The sequence below is a fragment of the Strix uralensis genome, chromosome 12 (assembly GCF_047716275.1).
Source record: "Strix uralensis isolate ZFMK-TIS-50842 chromosome 12, bStrUra1, whole genome shotgun sequence".
Taxonomy (NCBI): Eukaryota; Metazoa; Chordata; class Aves; order Strigiformes; family Strigidae; genus Strix; species Strix uralensis.
This window is the reverse complement of record NC_133983.1, coordinates 19,419,494-19,446,497: the sequence shown is the minus strand read 5'-3', so window position 1 is coordinate 19,446,497 and position 27,004 is coordinate 19,419,494. Positions and strand designations below refer to the sequence as shown.

Below are 27,004 nucleotides of genomic sequence, written 5' to 3'. Positions count from 1 at the left end.
CTCTTAATTCTCTTGTTAGGTAATTGCAAGTGTTTCAATGTCAAGATTAAAACCCCTCCCCAAAATTAATAACAACGGTGTTTTTCTAGTATAAGCAATAGAATGCTTTGTTTATACTTTTATTGCATTTAAAAACAGTGTTTCAAAGTAATGTATATATAACTGTATTACAGAATGAGTTGGTAGTACTGCTTGTAAATATTTCTTAGGGCTGTTATGCTATTTTAGAGGCTTTGAGTAAATATATACCACTATCAAAAAGGAGCAGCATGGTTAAACAGTAGAGCAAAAGGAGGCTTTTATAAATAAAAAAGCATCTGGCTCAAAATGGGAGGTGGAAAAAGAGCATAACCTTGGCTGGTTAAATATAAAACCAGACCATATATAAATATAAAACCATGAGGCAGACCTAAGAAGATTTTGAGGAACAACTTGCTGAAGGCATAAAACCATTGAAGAAAAAAACCTTTTTCTCCAGAGAAGCGATTCTGCCAGAGAAGCTGAATAGCCAATAGATGTGTAAAATACACATGCAAGAAAAATGACATGGCAGAAAAGCTCAATGAATTATTTGCATTGGTGTTCACTCTGGAGGAAAGTTTGATTTTTCCTTTACAGTGCCAAGGCTGAAGACCTGTCTTGTGTTCAGGTGCTGGTAGGAGAGATTAGAATAAATAAAAATGAGAAGCAGATACAACAGAGCTGAAATAAATTTTCTCATTTTTCATTCGAGAAGTAGTGCTGTCCTCCAGACATCTGGGTTGGGAATCTCTGCTGTTTAACATATTCATAGCTGAACTAAAAAAGTGACCAAGAGTAGTGAGTTGATCAGGCTTTCTGGTGATAAATTATTTTTTAAGATGTTAGTCAAAATTAAAGCTGAGAAAAGTGTTTTGGGAATCGCTTATGAATAGTTCACTGAAAATGTCACCTCAACACTTAGACCCAGTGAAAAAGGCTAATAAAATATTGGGAACTATTAGGAAGAAAATGGAAAATGAAATAAAATTGCTGTAGGCCAGTGTACTCAATGGCACATCCACATTTTGAATATGATGTGCAGTTCTATCAGCCTATTGCTAAAAAGGCACTATGGAATTAGGAAAGGCAGAGAGGATATCAGGAATGGTCAAGTATGAATGGCCACGGAAGAGACACTAACAGACTAAGACTCTTCAGCGGGGAAAGAAGGTGCCCAGAAATCATGGGACAGAGGTTTTGAATGGCAACACAAAGGTGGAAATATTATTCATTTTTCTGAACACAGCACCTACGAGGCATCAGATAACATGGTTGTGCTGCAGATTGAGAGCAAACAAAAGGAAGTACTCATTTTGCACAACACACAATTAAGTCATGGGATCCATTGCTACAGGATGTTTCATATGCCAAAATATATATAGGTTTAAAGAATGATTAGACAATTCATGAAAGAAAGGTCCATTGAGAGCTACTAAACAGGAAGATGCTGATGTAACCTCCAGCTCAGGAAGTCCCCAGACTGCAGATTGCCAGGAGCTGTGAAAGTAACTGGGGGAATGCTCTGAGAGTCTTTCTTTTTTGCATCTGTTACTGGTCACTGCCCTCTGGGGAACAGGGAGCAAGCAGCGGTTATTTTTTGCTGTGGTTGTTGCATGCAGCTGGTGACATACCAGCTGCATATTTTGGAATCTGTGACTTAGGATATTAAAACTGAAAGAAGAACTGAATTTAATTTTCTTTGTTCCTGCAGTTTGTCTATTTCATGTGTTTCACTCAGTTTTGGTGATGAAACTAGACCGCTCGATTCCTTTTCAATTACAGTGTGTTCCATTTTCTAGTTCTCTAGTGCTACCAAAATTGTACAGAGTGTGGATGTCTGACATTCCTGGACAGTATTGCCAAATAAGAGCAAAGAAACTACCAAGAATATACAGAAGAAAACAAAATAATAAGGATATTTCTATTCATGCTGACTTCTGGATTGGTCTTCTACTGATGGCTGTATTTGAAATGTCAGTAGTTAATTTTGGTTCATTGTTAGTATTTTAACTCAGTGCCTATTTTAAAACAATGTGGGAATTCAGCACCTTTATGGGAGTTTGGTGCCTATGTCCCCTTCTGGTAGGGGTTTTGAACTCTTCAACTGCAATTTCTCATAACAGGTATGACGGGTATTCCTCCTCCCATGTTGGGAATTGTTCCTTAAAGGCAGACTTAGAACAGGAAAGAGCAATTATAAAAATTCTATTTTAGAGAAAATCAATCTAAATATGAGTTACCCAGAATAAAACAAGTTCTCTTTGGTGGTAATAGCCAAGTGTAATCTTTCTATCAGATGGAAATGTAATGGGAAATCAATGACTGGATCACTCTTTGTTCTTTATATTTTGCTGCCACACTAATGGAATCCCTGAATTTACGCAGCCTATCTGCCAACTGCCATGTCCATGGAGGAGCAATGCAGCCAAGGAAATCTAATCCCAGAAGAGAAGTATCAGATGGAACACATTGACATTTAGACACTCCATAGTGTATTACAGAGATCTTAAGGATAACTACAAATAACTAGCAAAATAGCAAAGATTTTTAGTAACAATGTAGTAAGGACAGACTCTTAATTGAGGGGGGAAGGTGATAATTTCTTATTAAATGAAGAATTTACAGTTTTCTGTTGTTAGAACTGTAGGTTGATACCTGGACAATATTTTGTTTTCCTTAAGAAGAGATTTAAACCAACATTTAGAACATTAAATAGCAAGTGTTATACTTCCCATGATAATATATTGCTTTTAACATTTGTAAGCCATATACTGTGCTGTTAAGGAGTGATATGATTAGTTGAAAAGATCCCACCAGCTCAGGTTAGCCAGCAAATTGTTCTTTTTAGGAGACACTTCTATACTTACATAGTTGGATAAAAGAAAGGATGTTATTTGTTAGTACCATTTCAGCTCAAATGTATGGGATATTGATATTTCAAGCTGAGAGCTTTTGTATTTGAAAGAAGTGGAACTGGAAACACATTTTCTGTAGAAGTTAACTTCTACTCATTTTAGAAAAATAACCATGATGCTCAAGGGAGGTTGTGTCTTTTGGTAGTTTTTTTTTTAATTTTATTTTTCAAATTGCTGCAATTTTTTTTACTTTTTTCCTGTGTTAAAGTTAACAGTATGTTGATGTTCATTTTGATAAATTAGCGACTATTATTTGTAAGAACAGTATTTTATTTGTGCACCTCTTCGCTGCTCAAGTTCCATTTAAAAGCTATCTAGATTTCTCTTCTTTTCATTGCTCCTACTCGACATTTGTTTCAGAACTTCACTGATTACTAGAAATGTCCTTCAGATTTCCACAACATATTAATGACTAATGCTAACATTGTCTTTTTGCTTAAGCATCTCTTCTTCCTATTTCTCATATGTATATCTGGAAACAGTAGTTGCATCTTCTCAGCTCTTGTTTTGCTTGGATCAAAGAAATCCCAGTCTTTAAAAATACTTTTAAACAATTCTTAAGACAGATCATTTCCCACCCCATCCATCCGAGCAGTTTTCCTTTTTACCAATGTGAAATATTCTTTTTTCTTAAAAACAGATAATAGAACCGTACCATTGCCTAGGTAAATTCTGTTCTGTACTGTGTATCTACAGAGCTGGTGTGTTCATTTGACTTGTGTAATTTTTCTCACAGTACTTCATTAGATTTGCAGAAGAGGATTGAAGTGCCTTTGCGTTATTTTCAAAGATGTAGGTGTTTAAGTGCCCAGATAGTTCCTAGTTAACATGTTTCAGCCTTGTAGCAATTATGTAGCGACAATTAGCATTTCAGATATTTCTGTATATTCCATTGACAGCCTCTGAAGTTTCTATGGAAAATGATGATTATGAGCCCATCAGAATAGCTTATAATTGCTTTTCTACGTCTCTTTTTTTGAAAGAAAAAATATTATAAAAAGCATGATGATGCATTATTCAACCGTACTTTTTCACATTCTAAATACACACCGATGTCCATCCTCTGAACTTATGTTGTTATCATTGCACAGAAAACTGGTTTATCTCCAAAGTGTGTCCTGAGGCTCCTCTTGGTCTGTGTAGTCAAACGCTTGACCAATAATCTCCATATCAGTAGTAACGTGATCCTGACTCCTTTCTGCCACTTCTAGGTCATGCTCAGCTCTTGGCTGCACCACCTCATATTGCTGTGAATCAGCCTTTTTTAGAGCAGGGCGTCTGGCAGGGAGCACAGAATTGTGGGGTTTTGCTGCAGCCATGAAAACTTTAGAATACTTCTGTGGAAACCAGAGAATATATCAGTGTCAGGCTAGTCTGCACTAGCCTTATTCAGGTCTGGGCCCTATGCCAGATTTCATGTCGTTTCATTGCTTTTTACTTGTAATGGATAATAGCACTGCTGTGACCAATTCTGGAGGGTTTTTTATTTTTAAAGTACGGGCTGAAATTCTGCCACAGGATCAGAGACACTTTAGATGGTCAAATTCTATCCTGTTGCACGAAGCGAGTTACTGATTTCTTAACCTTACCATGAATATTTTCCTTTACTTGTTAGTTAGCATGACACCAGTAATAAGTAATAACAAATTAATTTAATAGGCAATATATATATTGTCGTATCAGTGATTTGCACTCTACTGTTACTTAGACAAGCATAGGCTACTCTACTGTTAGACAAGCATAGACTATTTCTTATTTTTTCAGTGTTTTTGTTGTACATATCAAAAATAAAAAAACCTCATACTTGGGTAGATCATAGGTATTTATATGTGGATATTTGGAGGTTTCCTAGAGCAGGACACAAACATTTCTTAGAAATAAGGTGGGAATGTTCTGTGAGAGGCTCTGCATCAGTGAGAATGAAGCCTGGCAAAATTTCCATCAGTTTTGGAGAGACCAAGGTATACAAGATTAAATACTAATAGATTAAGAAAATGTTTGAATCTCAGAAGAGATATAAATATTTATTGATAGATACTTTAATGAAAAGAATTACTGAATTTTAAAGAAAAGGTGGTATCTTTTTTAGTATTTGTTGAACTTTCTTATGGATTTTACCAAGCATGTCTCCCAGTTACATTTGCTACAAGGTGTTAAAAAACCCACTAACCCATAAAAAGGAGACAATTTTCTATTAAGTTACCAGGTTTTTAGAGTGCTTTCTCTAGAGTTGCCTCTGGTAGCTTCTTGCTGTCCTGCCTGTAAATTTCTATGAGACTTTCTCTGTGTGGGAACCAGCTTTTATCTGAGAAATTTGCTTTTTTCTTCTGTGCACCTTTCTTTTGCAGTGCTCATTTCTCGGGTAGTTGTCTCAAATTCAGAGCTCTGGAGGGATGTGTGAACCTTTCCTTTAGCAAGCCCTTGCACTCACTGCGTGTGGAAGCTTTCTCACCCCAGTTAGCAAAGTCTCCTTTCCGTAGCACTGTAGCAGGTTTCCTGAGCAGGTGAGGGCCCAGCAACGATATCTGCAGCCAGGTTTCACAGGTTTGCTCTGCGTGCCACCTGAGCCAGCAGCTGGGTGTCATGCCAGGGGCTGCTTTGCTGAACGTAAGGTGATCCTGTTGGAGCATGGCACGGAGAGATTAAGTAAAGTGGTAGGTAGGGTGTTGCTTCACACACCCAAGGAGTTATTCATTGTTATAATTTGTGGGCAGAATTTTAGAAAGCTGTTATCTGTGGTGCCTGGACTACAGAATGGAAGTAGCAGAGCTCTGCAGTAAGGGTTAATACAGCCATACCCGAGTCTTGCTGACCTTAGGACCGCTGAATAGGGAGAGTCTCCTTGTGCAGTCTGGAGCCACTATGCTTCCTGAGCCTACGGGGAAGGGAGGGGAGGGGACAGGAAGGGAACATGACTGCCAGTATCTTCTCCTGGGAGGCTGCCAAGAGGAAGTAGCTTTAATTTCTGTGGAAGGCTCGGCAGTTCCCAACCATTCCAGCCATCTTTCTGGGAAGCACTGTGCCGCTTCCAGGCAGTCTCGGGAGGAGAGGCTGCAGGCGTCTTCGTCTGGATTTTCCTCCCTGGGAAACATGGCTAGGAGCTGCATGGAACTGTGTTGGGCCCCAGTAAGAATATCTATATAGAGATGTGTAGGCTTCTATTTTATTTTGGGCTGTTCTTTTGCCCTTGATTAAAATTTCCCCAAATTCTTCAGCTGGTCTGCACAGTCTGTGCATGGGACAGCTGTCCGGGCTTCCACGGATGGAGACAGTGGCCATGTAGTGACTGGAGTGAGATGGAGGTCTCCATGGCAGCTCCTCCCTTCCATGCTGGGTGACAGAAGAAATACATCCTTGGGTCCCCATAGTCTGAATCTGTGGTTTATTAAAGTAAATTACTTTTTTTTTTCATCTTTTGAGTTATTTATTATTATGCTTTTGCTCAGTTATCAAATTGAAAGCAAATGGTGGAAGAATTTGCTTTGCATGTAAATGAGAAAGACTGAAACTACTTCTCTTCACCGTGGCACTTTGTATACAGTTTCCTTAAGCCCAAATGGCTAATCTTTCCATAATGAACGTGAGTGTGTCTTTTCACACAAGTAGTTTCATTGACTTTAGAGATTTCATGCATTAATAGTCAAGCGAGATTTTACCTTTGAGAGAACCAAATTCTTTTGGAAAAATCCTATAATGTCTAAGTAGAAAAGAAACCAAAGAATTTATAGATTAATGACTCAAGCCTACAGAACCTAAGGGAGGGTTTTCATAGATTCTTTTAAACATCTGGTAACATTTTGCATTAATGTTATGTTTACATGGGGTTAATAAACTGAGCAGCAGTAATAGGAATTGTAGTGAAGTAAGCAAAGTATAGGGGACGAGGCAGTAGAAATCACTCTTATTGAGCAGTTGCTCTCAAACAGTTTGTAACACTATTAATGTTTTAATGGACATCTTAATAATTATTCCTTTTTATAAAGTATTTAAAAATGGAAACTCCATATAAAGCATGATCGTGTATCCTGTCACATTTGAGTGCAGGAATAGGATTTTTGTTCTGTGCTTTAGGGTTTGTCCGAGCATCAGTGAAATAGGTCCTCTTTCCTATTGTATCTGCTAAAAGTAATCAACCTAACCAAAACAATGCAGTCTTTCTCGACCTATAAATATACCAAATCTATTTTGTATAACACTCTGCAACCATGACTCAGGCAAGTATCATATAACTCTGGTTGAGAAGGAGGCAGGCTACCTGCTTTCTGTTTAATTACCTTATCCAGATAATATCAAATTCAATGAGAAGCTGCTAATTCACTAACACTGATCCTAAGTTAGATTTTTTTAAGAGTTAAGTAGTATTTATTAGGAATAAACCAGCACTGCAGGATGTGGTCCTCTGTGGTGACACAAATGGTGTATTTCAAAATGGGAAATGTAAAACAGGAAAAGCAGATCATATTTGAGAGGATCATGCTTATATGAACTTGTTTGTTAGGGGAATTAACTTTCAGTGATTTATTATTCTGCTTGTGCAACATATAGCACAGAAATACATGAGCCTGTTTGCGAAAGCTGCATAACTGCCATTGGAAAGAGTGGGGCCTTTTTTTCCCTCTCTGTTACAAGGATGAGCAGATGTTAAGCAACGCCTCACTGTTTTATGATTGAGATTTATAAAGGCTAGCAATATGTATTGAAAAGTCTTTAGGTATGTTTTCTGTTAGAGACTGATAAAAGAAATTAATGACATCTGGAATTTTAAAGAAAAGTAAAAATTGCTTCATTTGAAGCAGCAGTCATAAGAGCAAAATTAACATGCAGAACGTTGGTGTCTGATTCCTGAAAGGATGTATGTATGATATTGTAAATGGTTATCAATGTATGGGAAAAGGAGAACTTGATTTAAAACAATTGAGAAGGGAAGCATGAATCACTAGCAAAAAAGGGAGAAGTTAACTGTACTTCTGAAGTGTAGCAATTCAGGCTACAGTAACAAGAATTTTTTTTAAAAGAGTAAAAATTCAAATAACTTACCTTTGATATCCTCTCCTTGAGTAATAATTATGCATGATTTCTACAAAAATGCTCTTCTCATAAGCACTCTATGAATATAAGAAACTATAATACTAATTTTTTCACTCTTTGTAATGTTTCTAATCATCATTAATGGCCTTCATTATTATTCAGTTATTCCATTTTAGAAAAGCCTGCCAGTTATGCAAAATTATGTAGGGATATATGAAATTCTATGGATGTTTCTTCATCAGATACTGAAATGATAAGTGACTCTTTTTTCTTACAATATGAGAAAAATGAATTGTTACCGATGCAGAACACTTTATGACTAGCCAGTAACATCCCAGGCTCTACCTGCAAGCAAGAACATTTGAATCACGGAATTATGAAATACAGACTCAAAATGATATAAAACACTATTCTTGGGTTTATAGTTTTTTCCAACTGTTTCGTGTAGTGCCCAAGCAATCTGTGATTAGCTTTGTCATAAGGACTAAATCCGTGGGTTTATTTTTTAAATCTCTCCTACCACTTTCTAACCAGCACAGTTGTTGGAATTCCTTTATGACATGAATTTTCATTTTCCCCATTCACAAGCACATACTCTGTCAGAATACTGGGGACCTGATTTAAATGGTTATCAGTGTCACTGTAACACACAGTCATTTTCTGTTGCCTTTTTGCTCACTGGCTAAGGATATGGTGTCCTTATTTGCTTAATAAATGGGCAGTTAAGGATCTTCATTTTTTATGCTTGCTGCACGTTCATGTTTTATTATTATTTTATTCTTTCTATTTATAGATTTTACATTAACATTTGATGAATTTTCCACATAAATGGCAATGCTTGATGTAATTCATATCACTCTTAATATGTACAATTTGCATATATTATCCCAAGCAATGACCTAGTAAATGAATTAAATAAGCCTTGGTAATAAGAATGACATATCTGAGCCCATTTAGACAACAAAAGCCAATGCCTCACCATAGCAGGGCAGTATTGAGAAAACACAGACACCATCTCAGAATACACTATATATTCTAATTCATCCCAACCTCTGCTGCAAAGACACAAACACCTTCAAAGAATGAACCAGTGTCTGAAATAAACTAGTTAAGGGTAATATTTTCCATTCTTTTAGTGAGCACAAATATAATTTTAACATATTCTTGAAGAACACGATGAGTTCTATGTGGGTTTTATTAATTTTGAACCTAAAAACATTAATTATATCAATTATATAAAAGCAGCAGTGAAAGAATTGTAATTGCTTGCATTGTGCAAGCCATGCTGGGCTCCTAGCTATTCTTCCTTGAGGAGCTGCCACAAAACAACCATTTAAGGAAGAGACTTGCAAATGTTTAGAGTGATGGAGCAGGAGCGTTAAAGATTCTAGGTAGGTTCCCATATGTCTGCTTTACCTGATAAAATTCCTGTTGCCATCCATTATATTAGGTAACTATTACCCAGCTAGGAAAGATGCATCTTCTGAAAGCTATAATGGGATCCATTTGGATTGTGTAGCTTCCATAAGATTTGCTGAGACAAGATAATCATTAAGACTTACACCATTCCTGCAAGAAACTACTATCATAGGACTGGAATATTATTAGGGAAGTATTTATTCTTTTAGTGATCATTCAGTGTTAATATTAATGTAATATATTATTAAATCTCTCTGTTGTGGTCATGCTTTTTTTTTTTTTTTCTTGGTGATTCCTATTTAGGTTTTTGGACTTGATTCTGGTTTCTCACAGATTCTTACATTAGCTTCACAGGAGCTATTTGTGATTTACATTAATTTCATGCTATTGGAATTATTCCCAGCGATCTCATTGTGAGGTTTTTTTCCCGTCCTTACAATTGTTCTTTGCTTTCCCTTTGGCAACTATGGAAATGTTAGGCTTGCCTGCACAAATTAATTATTTCAGGCTAAACTTCTTTGTTTTGATGGGAAAGAAAGATGTGCCTCTGCAATGAAGCCATTATACCTCCAGTATATCGAGCAAATGTATTTATATATTTATTCCAGCGTAATTTGGTTTGGTGAAATAACTTCAGTGTGATGTTCTATGGTCTATTTTTTCTATTAGACTGTTGAACCTTCCAACACTTCTCTGCACCTTCACAGTTAGATCAGTGACTGGAAAGACAAATTTATTCATTACAAGTTACATTTGACAGACGTGCCAATCTATTTCCCTGGGTGCTCTTGATAAAACTTAAACCAAAAATACAATCAAGACAAAATGGGTAATAACTCCCTCAGAATTTCAGGGGAACATCACGAACACCCTTTGAAAGCCAGCATGTTTTTTTTTTTTTACTAGTGCTCAATTCCACATAAAGAGTCAGCTCGCATTTGAATCCAGTTCTCCTCAACCATCTAGATGAAGAGGCAGCCTACTCTGGAAAGGAACAATCCCAATCTATTTTATAGCAAAGGCAGAAGCTTTTCTACAGCTGAAAACCCCATATGGAGAACATGCTACTGCCAAATTTCTATCTATTAAGTTGAATAGGATCCAGCATATGTGGGTCCCTTGATTATAGCGCTGACCGAAATGTGCAAAGAGAAATGTGTTCTTTTAAACAGACAGCTCCTAAGACAATTTGGGCTTGAACATTTATAAAATTCAAATTCACCTGGATAAATGTAATCATCAAGGGACAAACCCCCTGGGTTCTACCATTTTATGGTCCTGGTGAGATGCACTGCCTACCAGAGAGTAAAGCATTTGCTGCATTCTGCACTAGCCAATTTCTCCAGCTCATTTTAAAGTGTAATTTAAGCCTTTTTTTTTTTTTTTCATCCTTCACTATGCCTCTCTGATGAGAAAACCAGCTTTCTAACTCCCAACTGCTGGTAGGGTGCATCCACTGTTCGATCCAGGGGTAAGGCTTATGTTAGACATTTGAAACCAGTTCACTTGGGTGCAGGTAGCCCAAAATTGCCACATTATGGACAGTTCAATGCAGGCTGCAAAACCTACCCAAGAAACAGAGTGGATACTTGTGGGCAGCTGACCTTGACCTACACAGAATCTATATTTGTACTCAGGGGAGGTAGCTTATAGCTGGATCTGTTCAGTCTCCATGCACACCTTTGACTGGTCATATTAGACTGGGTTGCTGGGCTGAACAGCTGTATTTGTCAGAAAAGCCTGGCTAGTGTTGTCATCTCTGAACCGTCTTTACAAGATCTCTGAACTGTCTTTACAAGATCTCTGAACTGATGGTGAAAGCAACTCAGAAGCAATGTCTTGACTAACATTTAATAGACAGAAGAAATGCAACTGGTTACAACAGCAGCTTAATACAGTTACAGAGCCTTTGTGGCCAGGTTATTAGTGTCTCTGGTTTGGGTGGAGTTCTGCTTATTGGAGTCTGTACCTGCCAGCTATGCCACGGTGATACAGAGTAATCCAAGACAAATTCAAACAATCGGTAGCTACAGCAGAGCATCTGTCACATCGCAGCTCTGCACCACCTTAATGTCATTGTACGTGTACGTTTTGTTGGTGTCGTCCAGCATTTGGTTTAGCAGTTGGTCTCACTTGGCTAACAAACCCTGTCTGGACAGTAGCACCTTAAGGGTTTAAGCTTCCTGTTGGTTTTAGGTATTGGTTTGAGACATGGAAGACATTGAGCCAGATAGGTACCTACTTCAAATCAGTGTGTCAGCCAGGAGCAAATAGGCTGTCTGTGACTGAGGTGTAGTCAGAAGAGAATCTGAAAAACTGTTCCAGTGTCCTGGCCAGTATAGGGACGGAGCAACAGCATTCTCCCTTATACCTACTCCATTTATAGTGTGAGGTTTATGCACAGTCTTTCAGAGTCAGTGGGATGTAGGCATTTAACCTGCTTAAGTACTTTTGTAAATCCCTTTGGACATCCACCTAAACTGTTAGGCAAAAGAGAGCTTTACATTTTCAAAGGCAAAGTAAGGACATTAAGTAATTAATCCCCACAATGTTTCTGTGATCATCTATATGGAAAAGGAGACTGAAATGAAGGAACTAAGGTTACATGGAGATGAACAGAAATATGGGATTTCTTGATAATCAACCCTGTGGTTATTTCCTTCCTGTTATTCTGCCTTACTGTTATTTGTAGATGATTAAAGTTGGATCCATAGACTTCCTGCACAAATGAAGTCTCAACTCTGACCCACCTGCCATCCTAATAAGAAAATATAATAGAAAATGAGGACATATCCCTTGTGTTTTCTCAGGTTTCAATTGTTTCCAGAGCCCAGGCAGCATGGAAAAGTGGTTAGTAATGCACTAACACTAGACAAAATCTTTCACAAACCATGCATCTTTGAAAGATTGCTTTTTGATGTGATGTGCAAAAAACTTTTTTCTTCCTTTTTTTTTTTTTTTTTTAATCGGCCTGACTCCATTGACTAAATCTCTACACTAAGAATGTAAGTTTGAGGATTTGGGTACAAAGAGAAGAGCAGCAGTTACATGCCAGTTTTTTTTTAAGTGGAGAAGTGATTAGACAGAAGCCAGCTGGAAACAAGTTTTGAATCTCTCTTTCAGATCTGCAGTGTAGCCCCAGTCTACTGTAGTCTGCTGTTTTTGGAGAAAGACTGGAGATAGACCATGACCTAATCTGAGTACTCTGGGGAGTGGCTGCACTGGCCCATGGGAGCCCCATGCATTGAGAGTGGATGATAAGGCCTCTCTGTGAAGGTTGTAAATGAAGATCAATTAATAACTGCAGAGATAAAGGACTGCATCTTCCACTGGATGGTCTCCAGACACCATTAGTGAAGTCACTGAGTAGCATGTGGTATTGTTTATCATCCCTGATGCGCCAAGTCACCAGTCTGTGAGTGATGGCTCTTGTCCTTGGTGGAATATGCCAAGTGGCTGGTTAAGCCCTGCAAAATGTGGACTCAGGACTGGTAAATACCGTGTGCCTCAAAGGCAGGCTTCAGTTACTGTAGGCACCTACATGGATTAAGACAGTGGGAGAAATCCTACTGTGAAATTATGAAATGTCAACTATAGATGCTATTGCAAGTGTAACGAGAAAGTTGCACAGTGGTATTAAGGGACTGTGGCCACTCCTCAGCTTACAAAAGCAAATGCCAGGTCCAGAAGCATTTCTAGTCACTGTGCAGTCCAGTTTAAGATATGGTTGGATCTAAACCCAGTGCATTGCCAGCTTCTATATTCAAAAAGATTATGCCAAAGACTATTCAGCAGGAGGGAAATTAATTTTTTCTTCCATTTTCGGGATGCACTATCTAGATACCTAACAGATTGAAATAACCAAATAAAAGACTTGTCCTTAGAGAAGGGACACTAGGGTTTAGTGTATGTCCTCTGTAGTCCTGAGTTTAGCTTTAATAAATTATTCAGAGCAGCATGAGCACTCATTGAGCAGCGATGTGAGGAGCAAAGCTGACAGAACCAGAGAAACACATTTAATACTTCTCTTTTTCATTAGCATTTGATTCTCACAAATACTTTATGACTAGTTTTAACTCATGATAACCTTACTGTCACGTCCAAGTTTCTCGGGACGATGACTCAGATTTGCCGATTCCTGGGTCAGGATTAAGGTGAAACAACACCAAGGATTTTTCAATTCATATAGCTCAATTTTTATTTGCTCACAACACATAATGGGCACAAAACTTTGTCAGTAATCTTTGCATCCTCTGCATCAGGCATTAAACTTACACCGACTAGTGGTGGATCTTATAACATACCCCGCTAAGCCTTAAACATGTCCCGACAAGCCTTGCCTTATATGCAGGCATACAGAATAAGAATGGGAGAGAAAAGGGGAAAGAGGAGAAGAGAGAGAGAGAAACACAAAAAGGAAAATTTCACCAGTCCTGGTTCCATCGTTGGTCCAGCCAGACAAGGGGCCCAGTTCTGGTGGGGCACAGCCACCCAGGGCTTTGACTTGTGTCCTTTTATAATTCCTTGCCCCTCCTCCCGGTGGGCACTTGGACTCGTTAGACTAATTGGGCATCATGCGCAGTTTATGCTTTCAGATTCTTCTGGAAATGAGTCGGTGGGCTTGGGGGTTGTTGGGGAGCTGCTCCCCCCTCCCTGCAAGTGTGACCATTGTTTGATCTTTCCTTTTGGCACATGCGTCATGAAAACGGTCTCTCTCTTGGCTCTTTCAAGACAGGGGAGTTCAGCCTCCGAAAAGTGTGGTCCCACCTCCGCAGGACCCCCTCCTCTTGCCGCGCCTCCCTGCCATTACCTGCACAGTCCCAGCATTTCCATAGAAACCATTTCCTTTGCCAAAGTTCTTTACTATGGTTGAGACATTAACTGTGGCTTCATCAGACCGTCACACCTACTCATGATGTCTTGGCTTAAGGGGCACCTTAGAACTTTTGGTATGAATTATTCACTTTTAAAAATTTATTTGCAAAGCCTTTATTTGCTGGGCACTATACATGTGGCTAGGAGAGAGAGCCACTGCTGGAAGGATGACATTGAAGACAGCACTGGTTGTACAGCCCAGCAGCAGCAGAAACAGAATTGAGTCCCAATCCATTACTCTAAGCACAGGGACATGCTGTGTTTCCAGTCAGAAAGCTTAGACTTATTTTTTTCTTATTAATTATTCTTGGTGCTACTATTCAGGGTTGAAACCTGGTCTATAAGCTTCAGAAGGTTTATTTTCCAGCTTTGCCAGTCTTTCAGCCTAGAAAGTCATTTCCCCAAGGATCTTTGGACTCATTTCAGGTTCAGAAAGCTTGGATTTCAGATTATTGTTCCCCCTACCTATTTTTGCTCAATTCCTGTGCTTTCCCATTTTGGACTTGCATTTGCCCAGGAGAACAAGAGAAAGTTGGCTTTTTCTGAGACATCTGTGCAACAGTAGATAATATTGTCATCAAGACACTAGTAGTATTGCATTGCATTTCATCACTTAGGCCATGTCTGTTCAATGTTTGTCCGGTGCTGTGTTGTCAGCTCTATGCACATGACCTCACTGGACTTGTACACTTGTAAAATATGATCAGGAAATAGCTTTATGGTTTTCTTGATACACAAGTCCTTTTCTTAACGCTTGAAGTGCTCAGCAACTTTTAATGGTGCATCCTAAAAATAATTGTTTAAAAAAGCAGAGGTGCAATGACAGCATATTCATTTCAATTCTTAATTGTTTTTAGGGATACACAAATAGTGACTTAAGTGAAATCCAGGCTTCACTGAAGTCACTGACAGGACTTCCAGTGAGTTTACTGAGGCCAGGATATACTGGTGTAGTCCTAACCACTGAAATGGTTGATAGATAGTAAGAACTAATACCATACTATTAGTAAGAACTAATATCATACTATTTCTTAAATATTAGTAATTTAAATATAAATAAATTTTACCATAAAATGTAACATGTAAATATCTCTGATTGAGAAAGATCCCTTACTCTTAGTTGTGAGCTCAAATAATCCTAATATTCAAATATACTGCAGTATTTATAAGCAGTGGAGCAGAACTTTGAGAAAGTTATGGCTGGTATCTGAGAGCTGTAACATTTACAAACATTAAATGAACAAAACCATATATTTTTATGCTTGCCATTCCAGACCCATGAAACTTATCTGAAAGGTTACGAGACAAGGGACTGAAAATGAATCTATTACACAATTGCTGCAGGGAGTTGCTGAGCACAGTAATTAATTGCTGGTGTATTCATTTGCGGCAGGAGGAGCAGCAGAAGGAAAAGATCTCATTGAATTTAGAATTGTATTTATTCATGTATGCACTGTGGTGTTACAGCACAATTATTATCTGACACATTGGAAGCGGACTTGTGCTCCGTTAGTTGCTTGAGCTATGTGCTATTATTGGGTGATCTGCTACAAAAATGCACAAAACGTTTATTTTGAGAGATGCGTTCAGGATTATAATTGATGCCTCACAGATCTCAGTCTGGCAATCTCAAAACCCAGCAAGAGGAGGAGGAAGCTCAGCTTGGCATCGTGTATGGTTAGTGTACAGCCCCCTAAAATGCTGACACGTCCACAGGGGCAGGTAGGAGAAAATCTTGAGTTCACAGGTCAGCAATCTCTAACGAGGAGCTCTGGATTTTTTATCTGTGTCTGGAAGGAGACATGGGTGCAAGCCAGTCTGTGCTGCTTTCCAGTTTCCAGTGCAGTGTTGGCACCAATCCACAGGCAGCTGCTCATCCAGCATTCCTGGCTAGAGGATCATTTCAGCAGCTATATAATATGTCAGCCAAGAGGAAGCAAGAAGGAAAAGGAAAATGGAGTTATGAAGTTAAAACCAAGAAAATAAAAATTCCAGGCAGCTGTAGTGTGGCAATAGCTGCTGGTGAGGGTAATAGTTTATCTGGTGAATCTGCTGCATAGTTTCTAATAAAACCTCACTAATCCTATTCGGAGATTTTTCCCCTGAATTGTACATTATTGTTTGCATAAAGCTTGTGGAAGCTGACATGACAACAGCTGATGTAAAGGTTTATACTTTGGATGGGTTTTAAAAGAGTAAAAATATGGACTAAATAGTGACTGTAGGCAGAACCATAATGAGGCCATGGTATGCAAGTGTCACCATCCCAGGAATGAGAGAAATACCAGGCACTTTGCATCTCATTAACCAGTGCCGAGTTGTAATCCTGACGCCACCAAGCTCAGCTGTGGAGAGTGTTGTGGAAGAGCAGAGGCGGGGATGTGCACGATCCCTGCCCACACGCCAGATGTTGTGTCCAGGAAAACATGGAGAACAGCCCACCCTGCCACCTCACTCCCTGCAGGGTAAGGGGAGAAGACAACGGGGAACAGGCTCTTCCCATGCACACCTTCTGTTCACAACGTTGTCACAGCAAGTGATGAAGAGCTTGGTCCTGTCCTCTTGCTGCAATGAGCAGTGCCCTGCCCTGGAGGAGTCTCATGGGTTCCAACCTAGCAACTTACAGAATAAGGTTGTTTTACACAAAGGAGTAGCAGAATCAGGTTTGGAATGATTATTCCTGAAGATTTTAAAAATAAACCAAGAGCTTCCTCTAGGCCTTTTAAACAAACAGCCTAAATGAACATGAAGTTAACCTCTCTTTCCTATCAGTCTGGTGAAGGAAACAAATGGAAGCGATGACAGGATTATATTACTCTATTAATATGACAGATTCTAATTTGTGAGAAGAAATGAACCTCATTCAGTGCTTTATTACTTTCAGAAATTCTAAAATCAATGCAAGATATGCCATAAACATCATTCTTGGCAGGCACTCATTGAGGTAAACATATAACTCAAAGATAGCTTGAACTGAATTCTGACCAATTTAGCAAGTAATAAGCAAGGCAGTCTGTGATAGGAACATTAAAAAGAAGAGACAGTAACAGAGTTATGAACAGATGGTATCCATAAATAATGTTGAAATAATAATAATATTTTAAATTTATATATGATGCCTTTCAGTCTGGAAAATCCCACAATGCTTTACAAAACTGAATTTAAAACACCAACTTAAACTGGAATGCAGCATTTCTGGTGTGAAATATGACAGTTGTTTGAGAGCCCAAGCAATGCCAAGTCGTTTGGGACAAGAAGAGAATAAGAATTTTAGTTCATTGCTGCTGCAGTAAGAGCTTGGGTTGAATTTTATTTCTTTCCTCTCTTCTAATCTATTTAATCTATCATCACCAATAGTATCTGGACATTCTGCCATAATACATCGCTATTATCCAGGAAGACCATTCTCCCTACTGTTAATGATATCAGATGCAATGTTGATTTTATTTATTAAAAACTCGAAATGATCAGCAATTTGGCTTGATCCTATGCAAAAAAATTACATTCTCAGCAAAAAATTACACTCCCATTCTCCCAAGGCCAAGTAGCGACAGTAGTTAGTACATCCATGTGTGGGGAATATTAACTCCTACGTCAGTCTGAATTCTGAAACCTTTGTCTTTCGCTGCAGAACATAATTGCTCCTTCCAAACACTTATGTCGCTCTGCCTAACTTTAGGCTGTCTTCTGATCTCAGATAAACCCAGGCAATCCTTCTGGCTTTAGTGGGATTATGCCAACATAAGTGAAACTAAAATTCACCCCATGGTAAATGAGAGTTGATAGGTGCATAAGGCACTGTGTGACGGTTGAAGGCTGCAATGGAAAAGTGCTGGAGGATGATAGGGAAAAATCATACGCTGTGTACACAGAGCAATGGAAACTATTTAAAGCAGCTCCAGCCTCGAATATTCTGTGTAGTCCTTCACAGGGAGAAAGATGTTACATGATAGCCTGGATATTTGAGTGAATAGACTCTGTATTATAGAAATAATATAAAATAGAAAATGGTGAACACTTCTGAGTGATGAATGACACAATCTATTTGCAGGAATGCTGAAAACAAACCAGGAAGTGATGTTGGTTAAAGTTAATTAATCTTTAATGCTTTACCATTCAGGTCTGTAGGAATCATAGCCAGTGTTTTCCCATTCCAAGCTCACATTTTTGATAATGGCACTTGTAAGGACTGTTTATGTCAGATGAGCTTTATATCAAGCTTATGGTAACTGTCCTGGAATGGTAGAAACACTGCAGAAATACCCTAGAATACTGAAGCATTTCTTGAAAATGGGGTTTTTCCTTGTAAAAACAGAAAAAGAGGTTGGCGACAGGGCTTTATCTGAAATTAACTATTTAACCCTTCTGAAAAGCTAAACTAGCTCCACTTCTGAAACATTTGTAGCTTTCTGAAAATGAGCTGGATGTAAATATTTTTTGTTTGTAGGATTCCTATGCTGGCAGTCTGTGAAGCCTATGAAGGTTTCCATGATGGCGTGAGACTGGGGTGTGAGCTGATTTACCACGTGTGCATGGAGAATAATGACAGCCTGCCCTGGGAGGTAACACAAACGGCACCTGTGTGTTGCTGTTCACTGTTGTCAGAGTTACTGTTGTCAGAGCATTCAATCTGCATTTTGGTGCAGATGATAATTTAGATAGAAAAAGGAGCTAATATGTTGCACAGTAGTACTAATGGCTCTCAGGCATCCCTTCCACTAAGAGGAGGTTGAAAGGTCAGTGGATTGGACGTTGCTGTACTCTCAGGACCATTTGTTAAATATACTGGGTAAAATCTTGTCTCCCGTAAATTAGCAGAACTGCTGCTGTTTCCACTGGATCCAGGTTTGCTTCTACTGTTTTTCAGTCAAACCATGTGTGGGTGGAAAGGAAGGAGAGGAATGCAGAAATTACACTGTCACATACATAGCAAATATTAGCATAGGTATAGCTTCAGGTTACTGAATAGTCATCTCGAACATCATTGAAAATAGAGTTTTGTTGTTTATTATGTATAAGTCGCATATTGAAAAGTCCACTCTTAATCCAGCATGTATCTACTTTTCAGGAAACACGAGTCTTTGGTTTAACTATGGCAATTTGTGCAGGAATCCTTGGACTGTCAGCTTAGGTGACAAACTGCAACTCATACTTAATTCTTATTCATACCAGCAGGACATGTGTATAAGCATACACATACCTACATGCGTGGACTTGTTAGTCGTATCTGAGATTATCGCAATATTTAAAAGGTTTCTTAAATTTAGACCTACTTTTGTGAGACACTGGGCAGTCTCATGTTCATTTGTTTCCATTTGCATCTTGGGATTTTATAACACAGTGGATTTGTTTCCTAATTTGATTTTTGCGGTTGCGTATCTATAATGCATCAGACTTTAGTTACAAGTTTAAATTAAAATTTATTTTTCAAAAATACAGGATTGTGTGCATCAGAGTTGACACTATTGTCAGGGCTTCTGTGTCACCATTTCATATCCTTGAAGCTGGTGCCTGGAAGTTGTTCCTGACAAGAACCCTGCATGTAGGCTCTGTACAGCGAGCCCGGTGACTTCAGTCTGCCTTCTGATGGGCGCGTGTCCATAGCTAAAGAGCTTGTCACTATAACTGACATCCTTACTGGCAGTCTGCAGAGAGAGCCTGAGCGTGGAGTGGACATGGAGATGCAGCACATCTCCACGCCACTGGCACAGAGACAGGGAGCTGGCATGTTGCAACCTACTCCCAGATCCATCAGACTTGGAAAACGTGGTCCAGAAAACACCCTCCTGTCCTTTGGGAGTCAGTTTGGGTTCAGAAACGGGGAAGCTGCTTTCACGTGGAGCTGTGTCTCAACTAATATAGCTGTGCTGTACGGTGGAGCTGTACTATGTCAGGATGGCCCTATGTGCCAGACTCCACTGTCTACACAGACTCCCTTGGGGATTCTGACTTCTTTGAAATGTTTTGGGTTTGTTTTTTTTCTTTTCACCTCAGCTGAGGTATGACGAAGACAAAAATGTGTGTAGTTTATCCTTGCTGCTGTCTCTGCTCTACCTTTCAGGTCCGTCAGTGTGGTAAGATCTTCAAATTTGTATGAAAACATAGACCCCCAAACCTCCCAATTTAAATAAGTTTTAGTCCAGTTTATAAGAAATGGGTCATTCAGTAGCCTGTTTTCTGAGTATTGTGTTAGTTGTATTTTGTCCACAGCCTTATCTTTGCCATACAGACTTCCAGTTTTTAGGATAGAGGCTTGCAGGTCTGTCTACAGGTATTTAAATATTTCTGGCTGTTTTAAAACCTCAGTACCTACTGAAATTAAGAAAAAGGTCTGAACACTAAACGTACTAAACACTGAACACTGCTGCTAAGTAACCACTTTACATAAATTCCCTCTGGATAGTTTCTTTTCTCTGTCTTCTGGAGGGTGACATTTGTTCTCACAATCTGTGGTGAGACCACAGTGAGCTGGCTGACCACAGTAACTGCTGCATGTCGTTCTGCTTGCTGCAGATTAGGAGCATGGGAGGTATCTCTTGCTTCTCTTTTTTTCTTTTTTCCTTTTTCTCACTCTCAGAACAACTGAAAAAGGACAAGGTTGAGATATTTCCTGAATATTGCATTATGCCTTGCCCTGCATGGTGCGCAGAGGATGCGGTGAGAGAGGATGAAAAGAGCTGTTGGACTAACTTGACTCTTGTGTCACCCAACTGCTCAGAAAACAGAGGGTCGACAGAGACCAGGGCTTCAAAACAGTGAGGTTGGAGGAGGCAGGGCTGTCAACCTTCCCTGCACCAGCCTGCTCCAGATGATTTCTCTTTCCTTCTAGAAAAGTGCTTTTTACAGTAGGAAAAGCATTCCATAAATATTCTGTATTTATTATTTTGCTAGAGCTTCTTTGCTATGCTGAACTTAGATCAATAAAATGAGAAGAAGGAGGAAAAATACCCAAAGATAAAAGAAACCCAGAGAACTGTGCATTCCAGAATAAACACAGCACTCCTTGACGCAGTACAGGCACTGTTTGTGCCTGGCTTCCCAACAGGGGTTCTTGCACATCCAGTAATTTTGTTTGTATTTTGTAAATTAGCAGATGGTTCTTTGATACAAAGGAGAAAGTGTTCCCACATCAGATCGAGTATCTCTCTTTCTCTCTTTCCCTCCCTTTGATATTAAACAAATCATAGAGGAAGACACAACCACAATTGCTAAAAGTAAAGGGGAGATGGAGCAAAGAAAAAATATGTGTAAGTTAACTGTAAAGTTCAGTTGACACTGACTACAGTAAAGCAAAGAATATAACTGAACAGGAGATATTCTTACTTCCAACATTTCTGAGCTGTACTCCAGGAGACCTAGGACACAGCCAGGTCAGTTTGTGTGACCCTTTTTACTGTTTCCTTCCCACGGAGGCTGCCTATATCTCATCAATTGAGGGGATTACTCAGATAATTGTGTCACTGCTGAAGTGGGGGAATAATTTTGTACCTGTCATGTAACCATTTAATAGAATCACAGAATTGTAGAGTCATTTAGGTTGGAAAAGACCCTTAAGATCATCAAATCCAACCGTTAACCGAACACTACCAAGTCTACTACTAAACCATGTCCCTAAGTGCCACGTCTACAAGTCTTTTAAATACCTCCAGGGATGGTGACTCAACTGCTTCCCTGGGTGACCTGTTCCAGTACTTGACAGCCCTTTTGGTGAAGAATTTTTTCCTAATATCCAATCTAAACCTCCCCTGGTGCAACTTGAGGCCATTCCCTCTCGTCCTATCAGTTGTTACTTGGGAAAAGAGACCGACACCCACGTTGCTACACCCTCCTTCCAGGCAGTTGTGGAGAGCAATAAGGTCTCCCCTGAGCCTCCTTTTCTCCAGACTAAACAACCCCAGTTCCCTCAGCCGCTCCTCACAGGACTTGTGCTCTTAGACCCTTGACCAGCCTCACTGCTCTTCTTTGGAAGCACTCCAGCACCCCAATGTCAGGGTGGAGCCTGTGTCTTACATGGTGATGTGTGTAAGGCATAGTGCCTGTTTACCAGAAATTGGGCTTGATCTTGGCTGGAACCTCAAGGCAGTAATTTGAGTAATGTAACAGCAATTAAATAAGATGCTTACAGACTAGATCTGGCTAAAGCATATTCCACATTGCTCAAAAAAACCCCTTTTTAATTGCTAGTCTGAAATTTCTTTGGAAATATTATTGCTGCAATAGTCAACTTTCCCCTCATTTACTTGACACCTTGTCTATACAGACATTGCAATGATAAATTATCATGTGTTTCTCGTGTGTAACCTATATATATAAGAGAAAGAGTGTTCTCTGGGGCAGACCTTCTCTTTATGATCCATGTTTGTACAAGACCTGGCATTATCGGGTCCCAGTCCATGACTGAACCATACAAGCACAACAGTGCTGTAAATAGGTACCCTGAAGATAAAATTCCATTTACTTGCCATTCAGCATCTTCCCCTACAGGTCTTTGCACCAGAAGTCTTGCATGAGAAAGAAGTTCCTCTGCTATTCCCATGTCTGGGACATGTCTGGGACCAGACTGACAGTGGGGGGGTTTCTCATTGGCCCTAGTAAGCATAATGGGTCCAATAGCTGTAGTGTTTTAGAACAGAGAAAATGCGTTCTTCTTCTGAAGCTTTGCCTGAAATATAGCTTGTGTCCAAAGGTGGAACAAATGATGGCTACATTTCCCTTGAACACTGGGTAGCAATTAAGGGGAAAATTTGCTGAAGTACTTACACAGAGACTCAAAGGGTATGATAAAACCAAGATGGATTTAATGCTCATTAACAACAAGTAATGCTCTAAGCAGAGGAAAAAGAAATTAAGAGAAAAATTTGCATTATATATAGGAAAAATATGTACCATGGAAAAATACATATCCAATACTAAACATGGGCACAAGCCCAGTCCTTCTCATTTTACAATCGTTGAGAGTGGCTCCATTGACTTCCAAGGGACTTGAATGGGATCCAGCTCCAAATCTGGCTTTCTTAACTCATGAATACTCCTCTTGAAATTAATAATATTTCTTGAATTAGGAAAGTAAGACAGATTTTTGTTAGTACAACTCTTGCCCTCCCTAATTCATCAAATGTATGATTTGAGAGAGAGCCTTTTCAAGGTAATAACTGTCACTGATATTTATAGTGATGTTTGTTCTGTTTTCTAAGGATGGGAGTCTTAGGACATAGATAGGGAGATAGTTAAACTATCTAGAGAAGTTTAAGGAATCACCAATCTACACTGTAAAGGTTCCCAATATAATTCAGAGTGTGCATGGGAGATAAATCATATATTGGATTAATTTGCTCATTTTACTGTTTGGTGACTAATCCATCCATGGGCCCTCCTCACTTCCTTCTTTGTATTTATCACCTGAGCATAACTGGGTAGTTATTTCTAAAGGGTAAATCAGATTTGAAAAAAGAGAACACATCTCTGCACATTCCAGATCCATGTCCATTGAGAAGTACTGCTAGTTGAGGCAGGTCGCATGGATTCTGTGGTTTTGTTATAGTTTTTTTGTTGGATGAACATGTAAAACCTTTTCACTGAATAGTGTGTTCTGAGTTAAAACACAGTTTCTGACTGTTCTTTTGACATACAACTGTGAAACTAATTTCCTGCAACACAAAAACATGAACTTTGTAAAAATTTGCATTTTCATGAATATTCATTTAATATTTATAATTATTTTAGTCTTGCTCACATACTCCCCTTGTTTTCTAATACTCAAAACAGCTTTTTGGCAATTAATTTGAATTTTAGTACTAACAAGTGGCATCTCCTATGAAGCCTATTACAAACATGGCACATTGTTCTAAATTGCATAATAAAATAACTGTCTAGAACTGCGACATATTCAGCAAAATGGCTCTACTTCTGTTTGACAGGGTGAACGCCTATGTGCTTTTCAAAGCAACTAGTTTAGCACTCTTCATTTACAAAGAGGGAAGGGAGAGGAGAGAGAAACGCTACTCTGAGAACAGCTTGTCTCATGTTGACCTACTTTCTCCACCAATCTGCGTGCAGCCGGAGCTGCTGTTGTGTTGACACTACATATCCAAGCTAAAGCAAACCCAGCAGAATCCGTGGCCTCAGAGATTGGCTCTAGAGAAGACAAAAGGCCTTCTGGGTTTGATACGACTTTTGGACGTGCAGGCACTGCAGGACTGGGGTAGAGTGAGCTGATTTTCAAAACTGAGTCTCGTGCCTTCTCTTTCCTGTGAGATCTAAAGTAGATTACGCTCACATAATGAGGCCACTTTGTGTCTAATCTCTCAGGTGCATTTATGTCTAAAGCAGGTGGTGTTGGTCCAGGGAGGGTCTCCTTATCTTCAAGGGGCACATGGTCAAAGAGCTGAATTTGCTGCTCTTATCAGCATTTTCTCTCTCCTGCCAGAAAAATCAGGAAAACAAGGGAAAAGGGGTGTGCCTATGAGATACGCAGGGATGCCCGTTTGTCATGCCTATCTTTGACTCTATTTTAGCCCCTAGAGATTATTTCCAGACAATGCAAATTAGAGTAGCTATAGAGCAAATCAGAGTAGTTGTAGAGCTCCCCTAATGTCATGCAGTGGGGAGAAGTTGTGTACAGTGCCTCCAGACCAGGGAATGGAAACCTTCTTGTATCTACATATCCATGCAGCGATAAACACCTTGTTATCTGTGTTTTTTGTAAATATTGGATCCTGAGGTTCAATTCGTGATCCTTGGGTTTTGTTTTTAACTTGCTACCATCAATTTTTTGAAAGGACATCATTTTTTTGATGTGCTGCACATCTGTAACTCCTGCTGCCTATAGTGGGAGGAGGTACTGCTGCCTCCTGAGAAAAGTGAGTTAAAAAATATGTTGTGTTGATTCGCATCACCACATCAGTTTTATCATTTCAACCAATGTTTTTACAAAAGCTGATCTGTAGTTCACAAAGCAAATACTACTCCTTTGCCCCTGAAAGCCTCTTGTCCTTTAATGGAAATGAATACAGTTTTATTCTTAGCAGCTTGTTGCAGAAAACTCCAATAATGCATCTCTTTACTAAAATATCCTTTTTATGACTAGTTTTAACTGAAAGCAAGAACCCTGTTGATTCTGAGAAGGAGAAAGACCCTAAGACTTCTGTTTAGAAAATATGGTATTTCCTTTACACCATTCCAGAGATTTCTTTTTACAAATCCTTTCTTTGCATCTCCTTTAATAAGGGTATTTGTGATAGGACACTGGTAAGATCCATTTATTTATTTGGGTCCTAAAGAAATCGAGTTGACCTCAGTTTAGTAGAACAAATAAAATGAGCCAGATCAGAGCCTTTAAAAAGACTTAAATGAGGTCTAGTAGAAACTACTTATTGCTAGGTGAAATGTTACTGGGACTTTCTTGTACCCTATTGCTGGAACCCTTGGGGGAAATTACAGCCCAGCGTGGCAGCAGGTGAACATAAAGTGCACTAACTGCTGTGCCCTACCTCGCTCTGTGGCACTCTCATCCCACATCAAGACTGCCTTTTTATGGGCTGGCTTAATCTGCTTTCAAAGTGGATTAAAACAGGTACTCGTAGGGTGGACTAAGAGAGTCCTTGGATAAAGGCAGCACAGAGCACCTAGTGCAGTTGTGACGCTAAACTACTTCCCCACAGAGATTTGGGTATTTTAAAATTCATTCAATATAGAGGGTTCTACTTCCTCCTAGGAACATGTGAAGTGGGTGAAAGTTTGACAGCTGCCATTCTGCTGAATCTGTGTTTCTGGGATAGAGGTTCTGCTCTCCATGCCATTAAGATTTCTCTGCCTATTGCTAAATGTTTCTTGGCTACCTGAATTTACTCTCCAATAAGCCATGTAGGCCACTGGGGCAGGAAGCTTCATGGGCTGCTGTTGTTGGCATGCTGCTTGGTTTTGAGAGGCTGGGATTCAAGGGTTTGGGGTTGCATCAAGTCTCTTGCTTTGGGGGCAGTGCTGAATATCACTGTCTTGTGAAATGCCTCATGCACATGTGATCCAAAAGTTCCTACACCTCTGAGCCATGAAAGCCAATGGCGAGCTCATAGATGGCAAGAACTGCTATTACTGTAGCACTCAAAAACTCAAATAGTTTTTATTAAACTGTCTGAACGTGTTTGCTAATTGTTTGGCGGAGTGCCCGTGTCATATGATTTCAATTAGGCAACAACAGCTTAAGATACAATTCTTTTGTGAGGTGACTTTCCGATTCATGTCTGCTGGGAATTAGGCAAAGTCAGAGTTGAGGCACTGGAAGGAAAGTGAGGATGAAACTGTAGGTGGATTGAGTGAGTTTTACAGTTCAGAGAGAATCACAGCAAAATAGGTTACTTCCCTATACCTGCCATTTTTTTCATCTGTGCTATGGCTTAATATTTCTCTTTAATTTACATTAATTTCCTTTTAAGCTTTTGATATTTAAAGAATTCTTGTAAACTACAGTGCCACGAACTGAGTGTCACGAATTCTAGTCGTAGCTTTCGTTCCTCTCTATTTGGCGTTGTCTGAGCTCGAGGAGCCAGGACCACATCCAGACGCTCCACCCTGAGACAAGGTCTGGGAGTGCACGTCTCCCTTCCCTACCTTGACATCTGTGGAAACCCATAGCTGAGAAAGAGTTTCAGGCTAATGCTGCCAAATCAACCAGGTCTCTGGTCCGAATGATCTGACTGCCAGGACTATACTGCTCTACAGAGTGCAGATGTAGCCTGCAAAAAACTTAG

The 27,004-nt window shown here is 39.4% G+C and overlaps 1 long non-coding RNA gene across 1 annotated transcript in view; it reads left to right on the top strand.

The window, feature by feature from the left end:
* Positions 1-27,004, top strand: part of LOC141948923 (uncharacterized) — a 229,316-nt gene that overhangs the window by 30,283 nt on the left and 172,029 nt on the right. Inside the window, exon 2 of the long non-coding RNA XR_012630594.1 lies at positions 18,706-18,820. This is a non-coding gene — a long non-coding RNA (uncharacterized LOC141948923). The remainder of the gene's footprint in view (positions 1-18,705; positions 18,821-27,004) is intronic.